The sequence below is a fragment of the Lissotriton vulgaris genome, chromosome 3_1, assembly GCF_964263255.1.
Source record: "Lissotriton vulgaris chromosome 3_1, aLisVul1.2, whole genome shotgun sequence".
Taxonomy (NCBI): domain Eukaryota; kingdom Metazoa; phylum Chordata; class Amphibia; order Caudata; family Salamandridae; genus Lissotriton; species Lissotriton vulgaris.
This window is the reverse complement of record NC_141689.1, coordinates 1355703097-1355726164: the sequence shown is the minus strand read 5'-3', so window position 1 is coordinate 1355726164 and position 23068 is coordinate 1355703097. Positions and strand designations below refer to the sequence as shown.

At 48.4% G+C, this 23068-nt stretch overlaps 1 protein-coding gene and 1 long non-coding RNA gene across 2 annotated transcripts in view; one reads left to right on the top strand and one right to left on the bottom strand.

Moving 5' to 3' along the window:
• LOC147727885 (neuronal acetylcholine receptor subunit alpha-7-like) overlaps nt 1-23068 on the top strand; it is a 1417517-nt gene that overhangs the window by 1195990 nt on the left and 198459 nt on the right. The gene's annotated exons all lie outside the window — the stretch shown is intronic.
• On the bottom strand, nt 7992-20405 carry LOC147727886 (uncharacterized). Its single transcript, XR_015309523.1, has 2 exons — nt 20187-20405; nt 7992-10940 (listed from the first exon to the last, which is right to left on the bottom strand). It is a non-coding gene; the product is annotated as an uncharacterized LOC147727886 (long non-coding RNA).

Genomic DNA, 23068 nt, shown 5'->3' with positions numbered 1-23068 from the left:
CATTCTCGTAATTTTAAAAAAGCAGTCATCCACTGGGTCCTTTGCTCTTTTCTTTGTCATTTGTATTAATGGCTTTGCTAGGACTGCAAATCCCACAATCCACTACCTGCAGTAACCTACAACTCCAGGAAACATTCTGATCTCTTTCTGGGTTTGAGGTAGATTCATGTTTTTGATTATTTTGATTCTTTCTGAGGTAACTCTTCTGACATCTCTTTCTATCTGATGCCCCAGATATTTCACTGATGTGGTACTGAACCTCACTTTTTCAGGTGCCACTTTATGTCCTCCCTTACCCACGTGATTCAGCAATGCAATTGTGTCAACCACACAGTCTTTTCGAGTCCTAGACGCCACTAGCAGGTCGTCTATATACTGCACCAGGACTGATTGTCTGGGCAGCACCAGGGATTCAAGACATTTTTTTTAAAGATTTGATTAAAGAGGGGCTTTCTGTATACCCCTGAGGAACGCGGTTCCATACGTAATGTAATGTAATGTATAATGTAATGTATAGGCATTTATATAGCGCACTACTTACCCGGAGGGTCCCAAGGCGCTTCGATCGCTGCGAAACCCTTCCTGGCTTCCCTGAGAGATGGTCCCTTAATGGGTATCTCCAGGGTGAGACCAGGCATCCCCGGCGGTCTGGTGGGGCCGTTAGTGAAGATGAGGCAAGCTAATGCCCAGAGTTGCCGAGTGTGATCGCTGATCAGAGTGGGCACCGAGGCGAGAGAATTATCGAGTCCGCTGACCCTGGTCCAGAAACCTGCCGCGCCGGGAATCGAACCCTGGTCCCGGGCCGTCCTCTGCTCTCGGGTCTGCCGCCTCTAACCAGTGAGCCACACTGGTCATCAAATTAGAACGAGAAAAGATATTTGCTATCTGGATGTAATGGATTAATGGAACTACCACAGACTTTTCCCAATTAATCCTAAGGCCGGAAAAGCAACCAAATCTGATGTATTCTCGCAGCACCGGCGAAAGGTGGATCTTCGGATCCCGTATGAAAAGAACCATATTGTCTGCGTACATAGAAATCCCAACCGGTCTATGATTGAAATTGAGCGCAGTCTGTCTGTGACGTTGACGTATTATACAGGCTAGCGGTTCCAGAATTATTGCGAACAAAAGAGGCGATAGCTGACATCCCTGCCTGGTGCCCTGGTGTACTCGGAGGGGTTCGGAAGTGAGACCGCCCACTCTGACTCTCGCCGATGTTTCAGTGTAGAGTATTTGCAGCAAGCGTAGGAAAACATAGGAAAATCCTATTCTCCTCAGGATATGGAACATAAAGCTCCATTCAATGGAGTCGAATGACTTTGCGGCATCAAGCATGACTGCCGCCATTTGGAGATCAGGATTTCAAATATGATACATGGCAAATATTGTGCGGAGGTTGTTGTTTGTGGAGCGCCCCAGTATGAAGCAAGACTGGCCTGGCAAAACCATGACAGGAAGTAATGGTTGCTGCCTGGTGACCAATATCTTCGTCAATATTTTTGCGTCTAGGTTTATTAATGACAAAGGGCGATATGATTCGTACAATGTTGGATCCTTATCCTTCTTGAGGAGAGTGATAATGAGTGCCTGCCTAAGAGATGGTGGCAAGGTCCCAGAGCCATGAGCTTCCGCATACACATCTAATAAATAAGGGGCAATGAGGTCTGCATATTGTTTATAAAATTCAGAAGTGAGCCCGTCAGGGCCAGGGGCCTTATTGTTGGGTAAAGACCTAATTGCTTTCTCAATATCAGATTCCTCTATAGGCTGACTAAGGTACTTGCGATGCCCGTCCGCAAGTCACACACAAGTGACATCGTCAAGATATTCAGACGGAGCAGCTTTGTCACACATGCCACATGTGGCGTACAGTTTGCTGTAAAAGACCCTAAACTGCTCCACAATGTCTCGAGGCCTATAGTGTTCCACCCATCCACCGTCTACTATCTTACTAATATGATGGTATTCAGCTCTGAATTGTAGCGTCTCAGAAAGCCTCCTACTGAGGCGTCCGGCCTCACCATACACTCTGGCCACACAACGCCACAACTTATATTGTATCTCAGAGTCTGCTAGCTCATCGTACTCTTTTAATAAAATGTAAAGTCTGTCGAGGGGAGTTGCTGCCGGATCTGTGACATATTGTGTTTCTAGTTCACTCAACTGTTTTTCTAGCTTTGTTAGTTGACCTCTGAGATCTCTCAAAATACCCAAAGTTGTGCTAATACAAACCCCACGGATCGTGACCTTGAAAGCTTCCCACAATACAGCAGAGGTGTCCACTGTTCCCACATTCAGTTCGAAATATTGTGTTATTGCCTGTCTAATAGTGTCTTTATATACAGGATCAAGTAGAGACTCAGCCCTAAATATTTAGGTGAAAGGAAAGTGCATATTAGTTGGTATTCGGATTTCTAGTAGTACTGGATTATGATCTGAAAGCGTGCGCCGCAAATTATGCACATTTATTACCCACCCGTTATCTTCTTCATTTAATAGCCTAATCTTGACCAGCTATTATATGCCTGCGTTCCCACCCTGTCAGATGCATGGCGCAGACGCCACGCATCGACCAGGCCCAACTCCGACATAGCATCGTGCACACACTGCGCAATTCTGATGGTGCGCGCCCCTTGTGGGTTGGACTTGTCTCTGCTCGGGTCGAGGTGCGTAATAAAGTCGCCTCCCAATAGCGCCGCTGCTTCCGGCCATGTTTGTATGATTCTCAGCAATTGTATAAAAGTGTGCAGCTCATGCACTACTGGACAATATACATTAATGAGTGTGATCAATGTGTTGCCTAACTTGCCTTGCACTAGAGCTCAGCGATCCTCACTGTCAACATGCGATAAGATGGGGAGAAACGGTATGCCTTTCCTTATTAAAATAAGAACACCTCTGGCGTATGTAGAGAACGAGGACGCTATCTTATAGCCCGCCCATTTATGTGCAATGTTGTTCTCTCTTTGCTTGCATAAATGCGTTTCCTGCAGTAAAGCTATTTGCTTTGTCTACATTAGATAATGAAACACTGCACCATAACATTTTAAGACATCAAGGAGCCCTCTACAAAGACCTGGTGCCCTCAGGATCTGTGGCACTATTCAATTAGGTAATTGGGACCTCGTATGGACTCACATAAGGGATACCCTTGCCAAACCAGATCAAAGGTGGAAAAATATATTGACGATGCAAACACTTATGGAACTGGGTGTAGTGTTCCGGTGTTGCATGTGTGTTTTGTGACAGTCCACAGTTTTTTTTATCAGCACAACCAGAGAAATCATTACAATAATCCATCTCCCTTGGTCTCCCCATACCTCTGACATTCAAAGTTAAAATGCCTTTAGTACCCATGTGTGCGTAATCTATTGGGAAGTGAAGGGATGAGTTTCTGGAGCAGTCTGGCCCCAGGTGGCACAACAACGCATCTCCTTGATTTTTCACTTGGGGGGGGGGGTTTAGCCCACCCCCATAGAATCTAAGAATGTAATTATTCAGGCTACAACTGCTTTCTTTACTGTTTAAATTCAAGAGGAGGTCAACGCCCTTAAGGAACTGTTTCAAACAGTCACTGCACTAATGAAATGTCCTCGGGATGCAATCTTTACTCCCAACCAAAGTTTTATACATACATTAGCCAGTTTGTTTCACAATACGGTTCAGTCGGTGTATAATGAACTCTCTAGAGTAGCAGATGACATCAAGGGAAAAGACCCTGTGCAGTCTATTCTTAGGGTCGGGGAACATGGTCTATCCCAATTTCCAATTCTGGCAGAAGAAAAAGTAGCAAATTTGCTGCTACAAATTAAATCTTGTTCCCCTTTGGACCCCTGTCCACCATCTATATTACATCTGGCCCCAGAAGAAATAAGCTCTGTCTTATCTCCTGCGCTAAATACAATCTTTACCTCAGGAGTCTATCCAACACAGTGGAAAAAGGCTTGTATCCGTCCCCTTCTAAAGAAACCAAAACTGGACCTGCTAGATGAAAAAAACTATTGCCCCATCTCCTGCCTACCGCTCCTTGCTAAAGTGCTGGAGAAGGCCATGAATGTGGAGATAACATCCTATCTAGAAACGTACAACATCCTGGATAATACACAACATGGCATCCGTGCAAATCATTCAACAGAGACAGCACTGATCATGGCAGCGGAAGAAATACGCAAGGTTATGGATGTGGGTGGAAGGGCCATACTGGTCCTGCTTGACCAAACAGCAGCCTTTGATACCGTGAGTCATCTGGTGCTAATTCAAAGGCTTCAGGACATAGGTATCTCTGGTACAGCTCTTGCCTTACTTTCCTCTTTTTTATCATCTAGAGAGCAAATCATCCATTGGGATGGACTTCAGTTGGAGGAATTTCTTCTTCCGGGAGGCGTCCCTCAGGGCTCCGCATTATCTCCCACTCTTTTTAACATCTACGTTGCCCCATTGGCAAAACTAATAAAGAGTTTTAGCTTCACGCTGGTGTCATATGCTGATACACTCAGCTGACAGTGTCTGTAACCCAGGCGACCTATGTCATGGCAGTGGAATTTTCCAACTGCACTTCGGCTTTGATGACCTGGATGAACTCTAACTTTTTAAATTGAATACCGATAAACCGGAAGTACTACAGTTTGGTCATAAAGCCTTGATCTGGAATCAGCATTGGTGGCCATCTTCAGCCGGGGTCTGCTTAGTACCAGTAAATACAGCCAGAAATCTAGGCTTTATGTTTGACAAAGAACTGGACTGGGCTGCTCAGATTAATCAAGTATCATCTGCCTGTTTTTTTTATGCTGAAACGCCTGAGAAAGATCCTCCCATTTATTCCTCTCACTCTGAGGAAAACAGTGATAATTGCCACAATTCTTTCTAGAATTGATTATGGCAATGCTCTGTATTTAGGAACTGGTGCAGCACATCTGGCTAAACTACAATCAATTAAAAATGCTGCAGCCAGAGTGTTGCTTAATCTACCTAAACACCACCCCACATCACACGCGGTAAAGCAACTCCATTGGCTCCCTGTACGGCGGCGCATTGAGTTTAAATCACTCTGCCTGGTTCATAAAGCCCTGTTTGGTGGAGGGGCAGAGGATGTGCAGTCCCTGTTTTCCCGCTATACACCAATGCGCGATCTAAGGTCGGTCACTCTTGGGTTGGTCAAACTTCCCAAGATAAAAAAAGCAAGATGGGGAGGAAAACGTTTTTCCTTCCTTGCAGCCAAGTAATGGAACTCACTTCCCGGTCATTTGAGAAAGGTAACTAATCAAATTTTGTTCGGGAAAGAAATCAAAACCTGGCTTTTTACTCAGCGTTAAATATGGTATTCATTGTGTTTTGTTCATTTTTCCCTAGCGCCAAGATGCCTCGGCAGTAGTGCGCTCTACAAATATTTTCATTCATTCATTCAATCATAGCCCTTTAAGCAACGAACTGCCATCCAAAGTTCCTGCTTCATGACACTTCAATTTAAGAAATCAACACCTACATCCCAGGGCAGTATCCAAGAGGAAGAATGATCAATCAGTGACAACATCTACCTACAAAATGTAACTTTTTACTCATGCCCACACACAACTCAGATAAGGCAAGGCTAGCTGGACGCAAATTGTTCACTGAGGACAATAGGTTTTGCATATGCCAGTGTACTCAAAACAGCCATTTCAACAATCAGTCAGGGTCACACAGCAAGCTGCAGAAAACACATACTACATCCTCATATTTCATCTGCCAACTGTCTTTGCCTACAAACATGCACATAATCTACACATATGTACATTTCAACACTACCTCTTGGTCTACATAATCTCTACTTGTGAGGGTATGACCCCTCTCACATCCACCTCAAAGTACATGCTCATCTTTCAAAACAATAATACATACACAAGCACATCATAAACCCACTCTAGTGCAGCTCTCTGGAAAGCATGTCTGCCCCACAAGCTCCAGCCTTGTACTCAAAATCTTCCAGACCAAATCTCACAAACTAACACTGGCACTGCCCTTCTGACATTCACACGTACATTCACAGCGCCACTCTTCATCGCTATGTACACAACACCTCTCACATACACGATATGTACACAATGTACTGTATTCATCAGCTGCTCAGCAGACGTTACACGTAACATGTCAAATTACCCACTCTCATCACGGGTTGCACCCTCAATAAGGTCTTGGACTGCACTCACATCACAGTGTGCACCATCACAGCCCACTCTGACATGCACACTTAACACATCACCACATCTCTCAACAAGACACTTACATTGCTCAATGAATATGGCCCCAGTCATTCGCATATCACCATTTATCCACCCTACTCTGCTTAAGGTCTACAGATAGGCATTTAAAAAACAAATGCATCCACAGAGTCAAAGACAACATATATCAACTGGACAATACCTCACATTTCACCATACATCACCCTAAATTTCACAACTGGTGTATACCATTATCGTACACTCATCCATTTTGTTACAAATGACAAGTTTAACCTTGTCTCACTGTGGCCATGCCTCATCCACATCTGAGTACCATGCTCTGTACATTCATTGACTTCTGCGCATTAACAACTATTGTTACTCAGTAACACTAACCTGTTAGTCCTCTCTCGCCGTAGTGCCCCAAACTACAGCTCTCATTTCCTGCCAGAATCCAACCTTGTCTAGCTGGTTCTACCCCATCACATCTCTCAATTTGTAGCATACCTTGCACAGAATTTACCCAGTCTTCCAAGCTCGCACACTCTGACTCACATGCCCGCATTTCAAACCACTTATTTTGTAACAAAGAGGAAACTTCACATCTCTTACACAAGAACTGCCTCTGAACTACACTTCTACCTTACACTCTCTGAAAAACGCAATATTTGTAATTCCCCCATTACATATGAGTCTCCACTCCCTTCCCAAAAAGGGAACACAAGTCTCTCACCTCTACCCTTGTTCAAGCGTTTAAGCTAGCTTAGCATGTGCAACATGAACATTGCTAAACACATCAGCAGCTAGGCCTCACATTCCCAATAAAACACCTTCTCCCCAGTGTGGAAAATAAAAGCATGGGTGTGACATTGGCTCCTGTAGCATCTGCACAGCAGATGGACCCACATCACTACTGTGCACTCACATTCCACTTGGCTTCTCACATGTAGTACAGGGTAACACAATAGACATGACAGCACTACCAGATCAGCTCTGTGTGATCTGGACGTTTTCCCATTACTTGGGTGTATCAAAAGTCACTGCCATTTAGTCAAACTCCATATCTATCTCGGTGTATTGATGAGACAGTGGTCATCCTTTACATTACAAACATATGCAGCATGCCTCTCCTAAACTGTTGCAATTTGAGATAATTGCACCATGTTGACATCTGAAAGCATGACCTATGTGTAATTGTGATTTTAAAAATTAAAGGTTTGTGACTTCATGTCACACTCATAGACAAAACCAATGTTAACAATGACTTCTAGCCAAAGTAGGCACACCAATCTATAATACATATTAACCAAGTGCTTGTACTCCATGGACCATATGCAATCCATGCCATTAAATGTAAATGTAAATTGATACTTGTATAGGGCACTACTCACCCGCAAGGGTCTCAAGGCGCTTGTACGAATACTGCTGTGGAACCCATCCTGGTTTTCCCTGTGAGGCGTCCACTCCTGGGCACCCCCAAGGTGGAAGCCAGGAATCCTTAGCGTTGTGGGGGCAGTTGTGGAGATTAAGCAAGCTATTGCCCAGAGTTGCAGAGTGGGACTCCATGATTGGAATAGGTACCAAGGCGAGAATGATCAGGTCAGTGGAATTTTGAGCCCAAGAACCGCCGAGGCGCCGAATTGAACCCTGGTCCCGGGCTAGACCTCTGCCTCAGGGTCTGCCGCTCTAACCATTGAGCCACACTTCTCCACTTCAACATCATTGTACACTTACATCACAATTCACACATGAATGACAGTTAACAACAAATCTATTTTGGGGACACACAAATCTGAAAAGAAAATCATAACATTCTTTATTCAGCAAAATTGTATGATACTTTTAATGCAAAAATGTCAATGGCCAGTCCAATGCAGACTGTCCTTTTTATGGGCCACAGACATCATGCCCATGCATCACTTGCCTGCACTAGTCACGCAAAGAGAAACATCCTCCCATGGGAAGCATCTAGGGGGCAGGCCAGGCACCAAGGGGACAAGACAAAGGAGTACTGGGTTGGGTTTTGGGAGGGATGGAATCAGGAGGGGGGTGTGGGCCCACTGCAGTGGTAGGGCTATATTGAGGGGGTGGTGGGTTCACTGCAGTGGTTGCTTCAGAATGAGGCGGGGGCAGCAGTAGTAGAAGGGCTAGATGGAGGGGGGCTTGGCTTCACTAATTTTGGTATTGTATAATCTTTGATGGTATAGACAGGACTAGGGAGGGGTTTGGACTTTTTAAGCATTTTTTGAGGGGGCCAGCGGGACTCGGCTGGGGAAGTATAGGTCACTGGAGAGGATTTGCTTTTGGAAGACAAGGGATTTTCTGGTGGGGGCTGATTTTGGGATTGTGCCTTGGCGGGGGAAAGGGGGCAGATGTAGATGTCAGGTCCGGTAGGGGCGCGAGGGGGTAAATTTACGCTTCTTGGGTGGGTGGGTGTAGGATTTAGTAGGGAAGAATTCAGTGGTAATGAGATGGGGTACCCAGGCTGAGGGAGAAACAGTGAAGTCAAGGGTAGGGGTTCTGGAGGCAAAGAGTTCTGAGAGGTGTAGTGAGAGAGGGTCTACTTTTATGATAGGGTACACAAGGCCCGTTCTGCCCACACCTGAGGTATGAAACCCTTATCCTTGCCCTGCCAGCCTAATTTGTAGGCCGTTTTAAATTGACCAGAAGGTCTGGTTTTACTGTATAACAAATGCCAAGAGCCATCCTCATCACTCAGCCAGCATGAACCCCTACATAGGAGCTGCGGTCTCTTTGTAGACCCCTGCTCTGTAGGCCCTTTTGTTAAATTGACCATAGTTCTGCCATTTTTCTGTACAGCCGGCTCTGAGCCCGTCTGTGTCAAAATCATATTCAGCTTTTCTCTGCGAGGCCTCCTGCTCCAAACTGGATAGCCCCCATCCTACCTGTGTGCGCAAAGTTCACTGTCTCAAAGTTCAATGTCTCTCTCTATATCCTGTCGACATATAGCACACCACATCCTGAGTCTGAACATGAGAAGACAGAAGTTGCCACCGCAAGAGCGTCAGACCAGGGTGATGGATGTGGCAACCAAGACATTGCTATATATCTTATTCCTTACATTACATATTTTCTGCTTGCCCTATGCAATTTACGACAAGTGCTTGGCCTGAGAATATAACCTTTCACCTAGTCTATGTTCTGCATTTAGTAGGATAGACACAACACTTCTGATAAATGTGAGAACCGTGGTGTAATTGACGTAGGTAGGACTGGCGTGAGATGACGTTGCTGTAGGCACTTCTCACTATATTTAAAAGTATAAAAGGACACCTCACAGACTTCTCATCGGACTACCCCACCCATCTGTTGGTAGATGGCTGGCGGGTGTGGGTGCTCCCCAAGAGCTCTTGTTTTTTGTTTTAATATACAATTTAACTTGCCAATATATTTGCTGTATATGGTATGTATGCTATTTTGTCTCCAAATTGGTGTTTTCTTATTAAGAATTTAATGCTTATTTTACACTTGCAAGGCTGATTTCTTTTAGGTTCAAACATGAGTATTCTCAGCATTTTAGATCAAATGTGTTTTGCATTCTTGGAAAATTTTCATTGATTTAAATCATGTTTCTGACTTTGCCTTTATAAACGTGTTCTCAAGGTTTTTAATCTGCACATGTTATATTATATTGCATTGTCTGAAGCGTCTCTTTCTTTAATGGTTTCAATGCTTCCATTTAAAAGTGCCTTCTGATCTCAGTGACTCTCTGTGAATGCGAGGTCATTATATTTTATATTTTAAATGTCTTTCTCTTAAAGCTGTACCTTCCAAATAAATCTGTTGAACCTTTTGGCTTAGTTTCCATGACTCACATATCTGTTTCCTTCATTTTAGTGTGAGCGTTCCTGCACACCCTGCCCCAAAGTAAGGTGCCCCCTTATCCCCTAAATTGCTCCCGCAAACATTTGGCAAAAGGACCCCCTAGCCCACCTGGCCCCCAAAACTCACCCTCCAACAGTAGAGTCTCTGTGGATGCATGTGTGTTGTCTGGTGGTATGTCTGTGGGGGTGGGTGTGCTGTCTGTCTTCTGAGTGTGCGTGCATGTGGGTTTGTCCTTGTGTCTGTGTGCTGCGTGTGGCTGTTAATGTGGATGCATGTGTAGGTTTGCGTGTGCTTAGGTCAGGGTGGGGAGTTTGGACTGTGGATGGGAAAGAGGCAGGAGGGGGTGGGACAGCTGGAGCAAGGACACTGCTGCAGTCAATGTGGAGGCAGGAGCCTGAATGGATCTCTGTAGGGCAGACATGTCAGAGTGAATACCCTCCAAGAATTATACCATTTGTGTCAAATGATTGGTATTCACCTGTAGGACATTCAGCACTGCTGCCTGCCTCACAGAGATCTGCCTCAGAATGTTGATGGCCTCTAACCTAAGGGCAGCAGGGGAGACAGAGGCAGGGGGTGGGGTACCTGACACAAAGGAGACGTGTCCCCTTCTAAGTGAGCGGCCATGGACATTGGGCTGGGGAGCAGCTGGGAGGGTGGAGATGGTAGGGGTAGTGGTGGACTTGGATGTAGATGATTCAGTCCCTGGGTCATTCACCACCACAAGGGAGTCATCACTGGTGCTTGAGTCGTCCTATGATCCAACAAATGTTGTGTCTGACCTGACCTCATTGTGGCTCCCCTCACCCTCCTCAGTCTCAGCACCAGACCCAGTCTGGTGAGCTGCTTCCCCTTGGTCCATGTCACTGTATCGTCTGCTGGCCACTGCTGATGCTGTGAAAAAGCATGAAACAGATTCACATAAGTCATTCGTATGTACATGACACAAAGGTATCATCACAAATCTTCTCAGATCAACCAAAAACATGATTTGGGCTTGTGCCATTACATTTTGATATAGTTACATGCATGGCACTTGTCAGTATGCCAGTTAACCATTGCTTCCTCACACATGATGTTATCTGCAACATTGGGTTTATTGATATCAAGTCAAGTCAAAACAGCTTCATTCGGTGACCACAAGGCAAACACCATAAAAGCATACTAACACACATATATCAAAGAGAAAAAATAAAAATACATTCTGAATATATCTTGTATATGGAAATTGATTATAGTAAAATATGTGCAAATTTAGAGTATATGGAAATGACACAATGAAATATTAAAATCCATTTTCAAAATACTCCTAAAAGTACGATCTACCACTAATTTGTCCAATAAAGTGCAAAAGCGTTCAGTGCGAAGGGATGCGGTCAAGAAAAGAGTGGTATTACTCTTCAAATTTTTCATACAACAGAGCATTCAAAAGAGCATATTCTTTTCTTTTCCTGTTTGAATTTTGTATGTAACAGGTTACAGAGCTTATAATTTTCATTGTATCCAAGCTGCATAAAAAAATTAAACGCATCCTATTAATTAAAAAGCATATTTTTATAAAATAGTGGTTTCAATACAGTTTTCCGAATATCCATATAAAAAGGGCAAAAAAGAATAAAGTGCAAAGTAGACTCGGTGGCTTTGCCATCACATGGACAAGGGGGCAGGGTTCTGTGCCATTTCTCTGTTCTTGGGAAAACAATTAAATAATGTAAGGTGCCCAACCTTAGCCTAGTCAAGTAAAAACGATGCGGACAAACGATCTATCAATATCAAATTCCACAACCACTACGTCAACTACTTCACTATGTAGCAGGTGATGTATCGTCTTTTGCTCCTGACGGTCTTGTGTCATGACATACCTGTCTCATCTCATGCAAGGAAGTTCATACCTAAAAATGGAATAGGATTCACAATTGAATTGAGGCATGGTATCCATTCTGCAATCCCTAGTCATCAAATTGGGAAGCAATGGATCTGATGTTACAGGTCACATAACTTTTTTGTCATACATCAATGTCATACATCAAGTTGGCGTAGTCATTTTATTAGTCATATCACACAGATTACAGTGATTGTGCTAATTTTTCCTCCTAACTTCGGTACCTTTACTGTAAGGTCACACTTCTGTCTATTATTGTGGAGACTCCAAGGTAGTAGTCATAGCTAGGGTAAGAGGCACGTGGCCCACAGAATTGTGTCATCTATGCACAGAGTTAGGAAGATGATTCAGAATGATGTGCAAATTGGAGACAGCTCATCAGTTTCAGATGAGAACAATAGTCAACACATTTCCAAGTCCGATGACTGCATCTCCACAATGGTTCAGGTGGAACAGTATGCCACCGGGCCATTTGGGGGCATCGTCTGCACAGACTATTAGTAATGAACCTCTATTCTTTAAGACTCCAGTCAACACTATATACCAATCCTGTCTAGACTACAGTATTGGCCATTTGTAGGGGTCAAGTCTGAATGCCCCTCCCTTCATTTAGACATAATACACACTTTGTACAGCTTACATTGCTTTTGTTTGCCATTTTCTTTTGTTAACGTACACCAAAGTGAGGCAAATTTCTCATCTCCGAATCTGACAGTGATGCATCAAAAACATGGTCTACAAAGGCATCAAGTATGAAGAGTCAAGAGCATTTACACACACCATCCATTGTGAATGTATATCTAACATCATACCTTACAATTGCTGCCATGTTTCCACCAGTGACCACCTCTGTTTGACACTGAATGGCATGTGTTGTCACCATTACAGAGTCAGATACAGGGACTCACTCTTTTAAATGGAGAGAATGGCATCTTACACCCAATCATGTGAAAGGCCAGTGTAACAGGTGACCGGAGTTAGCAACTTGTAATATGCCCATGGTATGCATTTTAATGCTCTGAGGACCATGGCTGGGACCTAACATTTGGGACCTAACATTTTGTAAATAACAGTAAGAAGTTATGTGATGCATACCTAGAGTTCTCCAGAATCGTCTTAATATTCACCTTGTTTAATGCTTCAAATTCATTGAGGCGTGCAAGCGCGGTCCGCGCCCTGTCCCATTGCGCATACAATGTAAACCAAACACAGAGGAATCACATTCTGGGAACCCTTCCTGCTGCACACCCAAACTCTGAACTTTTATGTGTCCAATAAATCAAATATTTAATTCTTCTTTACTTGTACTCTTATTTATTTCATGTACTTTGACCGCTTCTTCCATTTTATAATCAATTTATTTTACTCATTCGTCTGTTGTTTTCAAATCATGACACAAACAAGGAAGGAGTAGCGTGTCCACATGTCGCGATTTTATTGGCAACACCCAATGCATTTCGGGAATATCTATTCCCTTCATCAGGGGTATTGTGACATGTGTTTAATTTAAAATCCCGGGTGTTGGCGTCATGTCCATTAAGCCCCTTGCTTCCAACATCCTACTGAATATCAACAGTGTGCCGAGGCGCCATGCTCTGTTACAACGCAACCATCCTGGTTAAGATACTAAAAGATACATGTTTAAAAAAAAAAGGTGTGCGACGGGGGGCGTGGCTACGCAAACGGAGATGGCGGTCGCAGCTTACTAGAGCTCCCGCCGGCCCGCCGTTTATCCTCCTAATTATCCTGGTCCCTGACCCTGAAACCCACAACAACAACGGGGCGAGGGCCGCCGGGTGTGCCGGGAACCCTCCGGTGTGCCCAGCGGTGGTCCGGAGTCCCGTGACCGGACGCTGCAGCGAGGCGCGAGGTGCGGCCTGGAGGACAGTGGTGCAGCCGGGGCCTCGATTTTGGCGCTCCCCGGCCGGGGAGCTGCGCACTAACCCGCCTGGCCTGGTGGCGGCCGCAACACCTTGCAACCCGAGGCATCGAGGACGCTGGGGAAGGTGTATGATCCCTCTTCCAGAGCCCGGCAGCATTCTGAAGGGGCGTGGAGGCTGCGGGTGACCGGGAGCGGCCGGAGCGGCCTGGCGGACTGGGTGCAGCCCGGACCTTGATTTTCGCGGCCCAGTGTCGGTGGCCCTGGTGTTCCCGCCCGGCGGTGCTCAACCCACGGCGCAGGCGATTGGCAGCAACTGTGAGTAGTGGCTAAACCCCCCCCACCCGGACCGGAGGGGACACCAGCGCTTTGACGCGAGATGCACCAGGCCTGTCCACCTCCTCCCCCCGGGGGGGGGTTCGCTGACCGGAGGAGACCCTGATTCTTGGCGGCCGCCGGGGCCGACCACGCTCTGAGCTGGACACTGAGTCGCACTGGGTCGGGTCAGTCAAGACTTGCCCGAGGGCTGGCGACCGGTCGCGGTCTTCCCTCCCCTCCTCACTGCCTTCCATAGATCTCATCGAGGGCGGTCGGGGTCCCGCGCCTCCGTCCCATCTTGAAGCCCATTTACTCTCGGCGGCCATGACCAGAGGGGGCGGTGGCCCCGCCAAACAGGTGACAATTGATAAATTCACGGGGCCCAGTGGGGGCTCTGGACAGTCCGGGGGGGCTCCGCCCGGAGGGGGGCCGGACAATGCAGCCCTTATGGCGGCCATCACCCAGTCGAGGGATGCGCTAGACGCCAAGATAGGGGCAGTAGGAGCGGACGTGACTCTACTGCGCCAAGACCTGAGGAATGCTGTGGCGCGGATCACCGAAGCTGAATCCAGGGTAACGGTGGTGGAGGAAGACGTCACCTCCCTTAAGAAAAGAATGGCGGCGATGGAATCTGCGCAGCGGATGACGGCGCTCCGTGTGGAGGATGCCGAAGGGCGGGCGCGCCGCAACAACCTCCGCTTTATCGGCTTTCCGGAGCGCTGTGAAAAGGGCAACATGGAACGCTTCCTCGCACAGTGGCTGGAGTCGTGGATGCCGCCAGGGACGCTTTCAAATTGCTTCGTTATCGAGAGGGCGCACCGCGCCCTGGCGCAGAGGCCGCCTGAGGGCGAACGGCCTAGGGCGGTGATCGCTAGGCTGCTGAATTATCACGACAGGGATGCCGTGCTGAGGGAAGCTCGAATCAAGGAAGCCCTCCTATATGAGAACTGTAAGATCATGGTCTTCCCTGACTATACCAAACTTGTGCAACAGCAGCGTCACTCTTTCATGGCCGCGAAGGCGAAACTGAGAGGTCTCAAGCTCCAATATTCCCTGTTGTACCCGGCGCGCCTGAGGGTGATCTTCCAATCACGGACACTGTTTTTTGATACGCCGGAGGACCTTTTCAAGTGGACGGATGAAACGGTGCGGCTCAGACCAAATTCTCAACCGGGGCTCCATTCGGGCTCTCCTGAAGGATCGCCGCGAGCACGGAGAGATCAGACGGCGAAGAAGGGTCGTACCAAGCGCTCCAAATCGCGCAGACGCGCGGCCTCGGTTGATGGGACTCAGACCAGTGGTAGGACTGAGGATTCGGACCATTCTGGGACGGACCACTGAAGACTCCGGGACCTTCACTCTCTGTTTCTGCGGTCACTGCTGTGCCCCCTGGTCGGGCTCACTGTGTCGTCTGGACCTTAATGGCTGCCCGACACGGCTGCTGCTCTGGGACTGCATTGCGTCCGACTCCTGATTGAACATAGGGTTGTGGGGTGGGGGGTCGGGGACTACGTGATAGTGGCTACCACTCTCCCTCTTGTGAGAGAGGACCTGAGGGAAGGGGGGTGAGCTTGCTGCTCTCTTTGGGGATGTTGGGATCCATTGGTATGGATGGGCCCGGGCCCTGCGTTTTGGTCTCGGGACCACCCATGCCGCGACAGGTACTTCATAGTTCATTGAGGTATAGGGTGGGGGGAGGTGGGATGTGGGCGGTCGGGGGTGAGACCGCTGAGTTGGGGGTTGAGATTGTTTGGGGCTGTGGGACTGTAGAGTTGGGGCTTGTTTCCTTGGGGTGGGCGGTAGTGTGCATGTGTGTCGTAGACATGTTCCTTATGGCGTGTGGTGGGTGGCGCGGGTGTGGAGGGCTTGTGTGGTGGATCTTCATGGACCATGGCTGAACGGACTCATAGACTCCCTGAAGACTATATGCGGGTGATTACGTGGAATGTCAGGGGCTTATTGGACAAAATTAAACGCGGGGCTGTGCTACGCTGGGGGAAAAAAGAGGCTGCAGATGTTCTATTGCTACAAGAAACCCACATGATGGGTACGAAGGCTCTGGGCTTACAGAGATTTGGTTATCAACAAGTTTTCCATGCGGGTTTCTCCAGGGGATCCAGGGGGGTGGCCGTTTTGATCCACCGTAGAGTGGCGTACACCCATGAGAAGCAGTGGGCTGATCCCCAGGGTCGCTACTTGTTTGTTAAAGGCATGGTGGGCACGGACTCAGTGGTGTTTGGCAGCGTGTACGCCCCTCCCCCCCTCCAATGGGCCCTGGCTGAGAGGTTGTTTGCAGTATGGGAGGACATTGCCGGGTCGTTGGCTGTGATTGGAGGAGATTGGAACGATGTGATGAATATATGCGTGGATCGCCATAGGCGCCGAGGGGGGATCGAGGTTCAGCCCCCATCCCCTTCACCCACTAGACTACGTGCAATGAGTGAGGGTTTGGGCTGGGTGGATGCTTGGCGACACATGCACCCCGCAGCCCGGGAATATACTTATGTCTCAGCTGTGCACGGCTCGTTCTCGAGGCTTGACTGTGTGTTTGTGCCTGGGGAATGTTTGTGTAGAGTAAAGAGCGCTGACATCTTGCCTAGGGGCCTGTCCGACCACTCCCCTGTCTCTGTTGCTGTGGAGCTCACCCGGAAGAGGCAGCCGTTCCGTTGGAGGATGTCCTCTTGGCATCTCCTGCAACCGGAGTATGCTAATCACCTGCGCGAATCCATTGACCACTACTGGCGGGAAAACCTAGTTGGGGATGCCGATGTAGGAAAGGTATGGGAAGCCATGAAGCCTACCATACGGGGGATAGATATTGCATGGTGCTCGGCAGCTCGGCGAAAGCGTCAGGAGCAAACTACCGAAGCGGCCGCGCGAGTGGCGGCCCTGGAACAGGAAAGCCGCGACGGCGGCGATGAAGTCGGGATACGTCTGCTGTTACAGGCACAGCAAACATACGGGGCCCTCCTGATGGATGAAGCCAGACAGGCATGGCTGGCCACCAGAAGTAGGGTGTATCAATGGGGGGACAAGTCGTGTTCCATGCTCCATCGACTGTGCCACCAAACTTTCCAACCCCTCCTGCTGCCAGGCCTTACGAATGGTGAGGGAGAGGTCTTGACCGACCCGCACGAACTGGCAACGAGCTTTGCTACGTACTATTCAACCCAATACGCCCCGCACGACCACCTGTCTGACAGCGAGCTGACTCGCTTTCTCGCAGAGCTGCCGCCGGTACAGCTATCGGATGAGACCAGGACGGCCCTAGAGGCGCCCCTCACAGCAGAGGAGTTGGGTGATGCACTGGGGCAGCTCAGCACTGGCAGGGCTCCTGGCCCTAACGGCTACCCGAGTGAATTTTTCAAGAAATTTCATGTACAGCTTGGCTCTCCGTATCGTCGGGCGCTTGAGGTGGCGCGTGGGCGAGGGGTGTTGCCCCCGGACTGGCGCCATGCCGAGATAGTGGTCTTCTTGAAACCGGGCAGACCCCCGGATCGCCATGACTCTTATAGGCCCATCTCGTTGATTAATGTTGAGGCCAAGGTCTTGGCCAAGGCCCTGGCGAACAGGCTCGCTCCGCATATCACAGACTTAGTCCATCCGGACCAGGCAGGCTTCATGCCTCGCAGGGCGACGCGGCATAATATCCGTCGCGCACAGGCGGCGATCGACGCCATTGGGACCTTAGGGGACCAGGCAGCACTGTTACTGGCCGACATAGATAAGGCGTTTGACTCCGTCAGCTGGTCGTTCCTATTTGCCTTGCTACGCTGTCTCAACCTGGGCCCAGTCTTTCTGTCGTATGTCCGGCTCCTCTATACGGATATCACGGCCTCGGTGCGGGTCGCCGGGGCAGTGTCGGAGATGTTCCGTATCGGCCGCGGGACCAGACAGGGGTGCCCTCTTTCCCCTTATTTATTTGCACTCGCCATGGAGCCTTTGGCTGCCAGGGTGCGCCAGGACGCGCTGATACGGGGCTTCCAGTGGACTGCCACCCTGTCCGACAAAATCGCACTGTACGCCGATGACGTCCTCTTCTTCCTTACCGACCTGCGGCGCTCAGGCCCGCGTGTCCTGGAGGTTATGCAACTGTTTGGGGAGGCTTCTGGCCTGTTTCTAAACCCCCATAAATCCACGCTGTGGGTGTTGGAGGGGGGCGAGGTGACTGACCCCTGGGCTTCCGGGCTGCAAGTGGCCACGACCGGGCTGAAGTACCTGGGCGTGTTTCTCTCAGACTCGGCGGACATTGCATGGGACCGTAATCTCATACCAGTCTGGGAGCGGGTACAGTCAGATGTTAAAACCTGGTCTCGGATGCCCCTATCAATCTTTGGCCGCTCCGCTATATTTAAAATGGTGGCGCTACCGCGCCTATTATACCAATTACAGAACCATCCGTATCCCATCCCGCCTCAGTGGTTTAGGCAGGTCAACTCGGTGCTGGGCCGCTTTCTGTGGGCTGGAGGTGCTGCCAGAGTTGCGTTGCGTACTTGCTTTCTGTCCACCTACTGTGGGGGTTTGGCCACTTCAGATTTACTGTCATACTATCAGGCCGCGCACCTTCTCATCCTGAATGACTGGTGGTATGGCGATGGTGGAGACCCAGCTTATGCCCTGGAGCGTGCCTTGATGGGTGATAACTCGCTTCACACCATCCTCTATTCACCCAGACTGCGTCGCTCGTTGCCGAGGGTTACGCGACTTGTTTTTGCGGTATGGCGGCAGGCCTTGCGTCGCATGGGCTGGTGGGGCAGACTGACCGCGGAGACGCCCCTGTGGCATAACGGCATGCTGCCGGAACTGTCTAAGCTATCGGGCTTCGACGGCTGGGACGCGATTGGTATCTCGCAATTAGGCCATGTGCTGTCCGGCACGACGCTCAAATCCTTCGAGGCCCTTCGCACCGAATTTGGTATGCCCCAAACTCAATTCTTTCGATATCTACAACTCCGGCATGCGCTGCTGCCCAGTCTTACCAACCTTGACTCACTCCCTGATTTCAGCCCGATCGAAGCGAAAGTCTTCATGGGCGACCTTGGAGATAGAAAACTTTCGCGCATCTACCAGACTATGGTCATCCATTGCTCCTCCACCCTCCTCCCGCTGAAGGCGTCCTGGGAGGCCGACGTCGGTCAGTTGGATGAGGATGATTGGCGTGAGGCCCTTGAATCCCCGAGGGGTGCGGCTATTGCGATGCGCTTTCGGCTCATACAATTCAAAATTCTCCATAGGGCCTACTATACGCGCGAGCGCCTGTGGAAGGCGGGACTGATTGAGACCCCGGACTGCCTGCGGTGTGGGTCGGAGATAGGTACGTTACTCCACACAGTATGGTCGTGCCCCAGACTGATTGGCTTCTGGAGAGGTGTATGGGGCTGTTTGTCAGAGGTATTGGGCTGGACCCTCCCCCGTACCCACCGTTTGGGCCTGCTGCACATCCTAGAGGGGGTGGGTGGAAATATCTACAAGAGGCACCTGCTCCTCCTGGGGCTGGTGGTGGCCAAGAGAGATCTGGCCCGGGCATGGAAGGATGTGAGGCCCCCCCCCCCTGAGCGCGTGGAAGGCTGGCATTGACTTCTGTATGGGTTTGGAACGCCCGATTTTCGAGGCTCGGGGATGCCCCCGTAAACACTTTAAAATATGGAAAAGGTGGGCAGACCACAGGGGCTTACACCTGGACCCCCCTGCTGAACCGGAGGAAGATCTTTAGCCCCATGTGGCCTGGTGACCCCGCTCCCCCACACCTACACTTGCCGCACTAGGAACCTACGTTGATACTGTATATACACACATGCCTGGGGTTAGGGTGGGATCCGGGGGAGGGTTCTGGGAGTTGGGTTGTTGGGTAGATGAAAAGATAAAGACGGGATTAATGTTTCCTATATCCTTGTATTGCATTGATTTCTTGGCTGGTCGATTAGTCCTATCTACATGATTGTCTCGGTATGTTTGGTGGTGCCATCCTGCTTGTAGGGGGCCACTCTATCACATGTGCTCATCTTTATCAATAAACTTGTTGTGAAAAAAAAAAAAGGTGTGCGACAAAGCACATACTCACCCCCTCCTTGCTGCTGTGTGGCTTTCAACTTTCCATCCAGGTCAGGGAAGACCACCTCTAGGATTTGGAGAATGTTGGGGGTCAATGTTCGGTGCCAGCCCCTCTTGCCTGGAGCTGACAGGCCCAGCTGGACTTCAGCGATCTTCTTGCTCCAGCAAAAAAGGTCCTGCTAGCTTTTTTGGCAATGATGGATGCCCATGGAGCGAACCTTCTGGGCCATGGTCCTCCACAGCTCGGCCTTATGATGGGGGTTGACCTGTAAAGAAGACATGGTGAAAAGCCCTTAGTTCACATGCAGCATGTTTCTGAGTCAAACACTTGTACACAGAAGTCATGGTCAGACTGGCAACGATGTCTAAGGGGTAGGCAAGTGGCATTATGTGCAGTTGTCCCGTGTTCACTTATGACTCATTCCATGAAAACAGTGATAAGATGTTTACCCCAGTACACACACTTCCACAGCAGTGTACCTGCCCAGAACCATTAGCTGCACACTGTTAAACCTATAAAAAACAGTTTACATGCTTGCCTATGAGATTCCCAATGCTAGTACTGCATGTTAATTGCACATATCCAATGAAAATACAGTGTAATCATCATTCACCTGCTTCTCTGGTTTGCCATACACTGGCTGTACAGAGGCAGGAGGGTGTACAGCAGGATCTAGTTTTCCTCATGTGTAGAGGCTGGGGTCCTGCCATCTGTACGTGCCATAGCAGCTCCCAGAGGATGTTGACACAGCAGCTGAGAGATGGGGAGGTGCAGGAATGATGCAGGTAGTGCAGGCAAGTGAAGTCTCTACGGAACAGGCAGACTTATATCTAAATCGCAGAAGCGGTCTTCAGTCCATGCGGCCAAAGGGATAGGTTTGTGTTGGTCGCATTTTCCGAATCGGACCAATGCATTACATTGCTTGCAGACAACACACCTACCGCGCGGTAGGAATAGATATCATCACGAGTGACTTTGATACATTGGCAATAGGAGGTTAGCGAGTCGGTTTCCACGTGATGAGGACACATTCCGAAACCTGTGTCTGTCACCATAACAACCAACAGCTAATGGCTGTGTCTGAATCAGTTAGGATGCTGCTACCGCATCCTTTGATTAATCGGTTGGCAGGACAGACATTTCTGTAATTTATGTATTTTTTATCATTACATGTGTTGAGGCAGTTTTTTCATGATGCAATGGACCTCTAAATGAATAGCTCACACTCCCATGAGGAGCTAACCTTGAGGGGCACACGACACACTGATTGTGAGGCTAGTACCAACATGAAACAAAACTACTCCATTTATCCTCCAAGGCTTGGTCATATTGCCAATGTGTTTTTGGGGATATACGAGTGCATTCTTGACATATTCACTGCATTTTGGGACTGTGTGATCCAGTGTACAATCCGTGTGATTTCTGACTGTAAATGTTTTTGTCTAAGTCATTGATAATGCATTTACCTTTGAATGAGTAGACCATGACATTAGGCAGCCACAACACCTTCTGTTTCTTATGTTATTTACTAGTGTATCTTCGTGTCCCAGACTTAAGTGGATGATGGCGTCATAAATGCAACCCCTACCTAGTTAATGGTTTGTGTATGTGTATTACAGACATGAAACCTTGACAGTGTCCACCCTGTGACAATAGTGTGCATAATTAACATTGTGAGGCACTGTGTGTATTTGGTATCCCACATATCTGGCATTACATGATCCTATTGTGGGGATACTTTAACCATGTAATTGTTCTCACAAACTGATATCTTGGATTATTTGGTGGTAAGTTGTTAAGTATGTGACGCTTGATCACATGAACGGGTGACAGACACTAGTGAATTTTACACTACAGTACTCTAATGGTGGTGTCACCATACCTTGGTAATATTTCTGGCAAGGGTTATAATGCTGTGATATGTATCTAAGGTCAACCATATCCATTGAAACTTGTATTTCTAATGTTCTGTAGTTTTAGTTCTGTTCCAATTTCATGTTTTGTTTGTCTAAATTCATGTTGCTTTGTACATTGTGAACTATAACCAACTCTGTTTACACTCTACACATCGCTATCACAGACTAGTTCCAGGGTACTGGCCCTTTCCAGACCTGCAAACCATGGAAGAACGGATACCATAAGAAAATACCTTTTCACAAGGCCAATAATTGAACAGTTGTCTGAGCATTTGTCACCTCATTTGCAGCATGGTCGCACATATCCAACGGCACTGATCCCCCAAGATGAAGGTTATGGCTGCATTACATTTCTTGGCTACAGGTGTATTCCAGTATACACTGGCAACATCTGGTGGAATGTCCCAAGCAATGTTCAGCCATGTACTTCAGGATGTGTTGGAGGCATTGCTCTGTTACAATTTTGTCATTGAATGCTTCCAGGAAGTGGTTCTGCCCTGCCTGAAGTTGTTCCATGTTGCAGGAGATCCCAATGACCTGGCCAATCTCTCCCTGGTAAGCCTGATAGGTGTTGATCACCTGGGAGAGGTGTGGGTAATCTTCCTCAGCAGCACCAGCTGCATGATGGCGTAGGTCCCCACTGCCCCTACCACTTCCCTTACCCACCAAGCAGGACCAGTTGGTGCTGGTGCAGTCAACACTGAGCCTCCTTCCTCGTTAACAAGGATGTTGTTGTGGGCCAACTCCAGAGTATAATCAGAAAGTAATAAAGGAGTAGTGCACAGCCTATTTATTAATTGTAGTAATGCTCTTTGTTTTTGAAATAGTTTCAAAACGTTGGAGGGTGCTGCCTGGGTGACGTCTCTTGTCAAAGGTGTCCACAATGATACTCCACAAGTTGTGCTCCTAATGGTCCATTAGTCACATCCCCTAGCGCACACCTCTCATTCTCCTTGGTAAATCCCAGGATTCCTT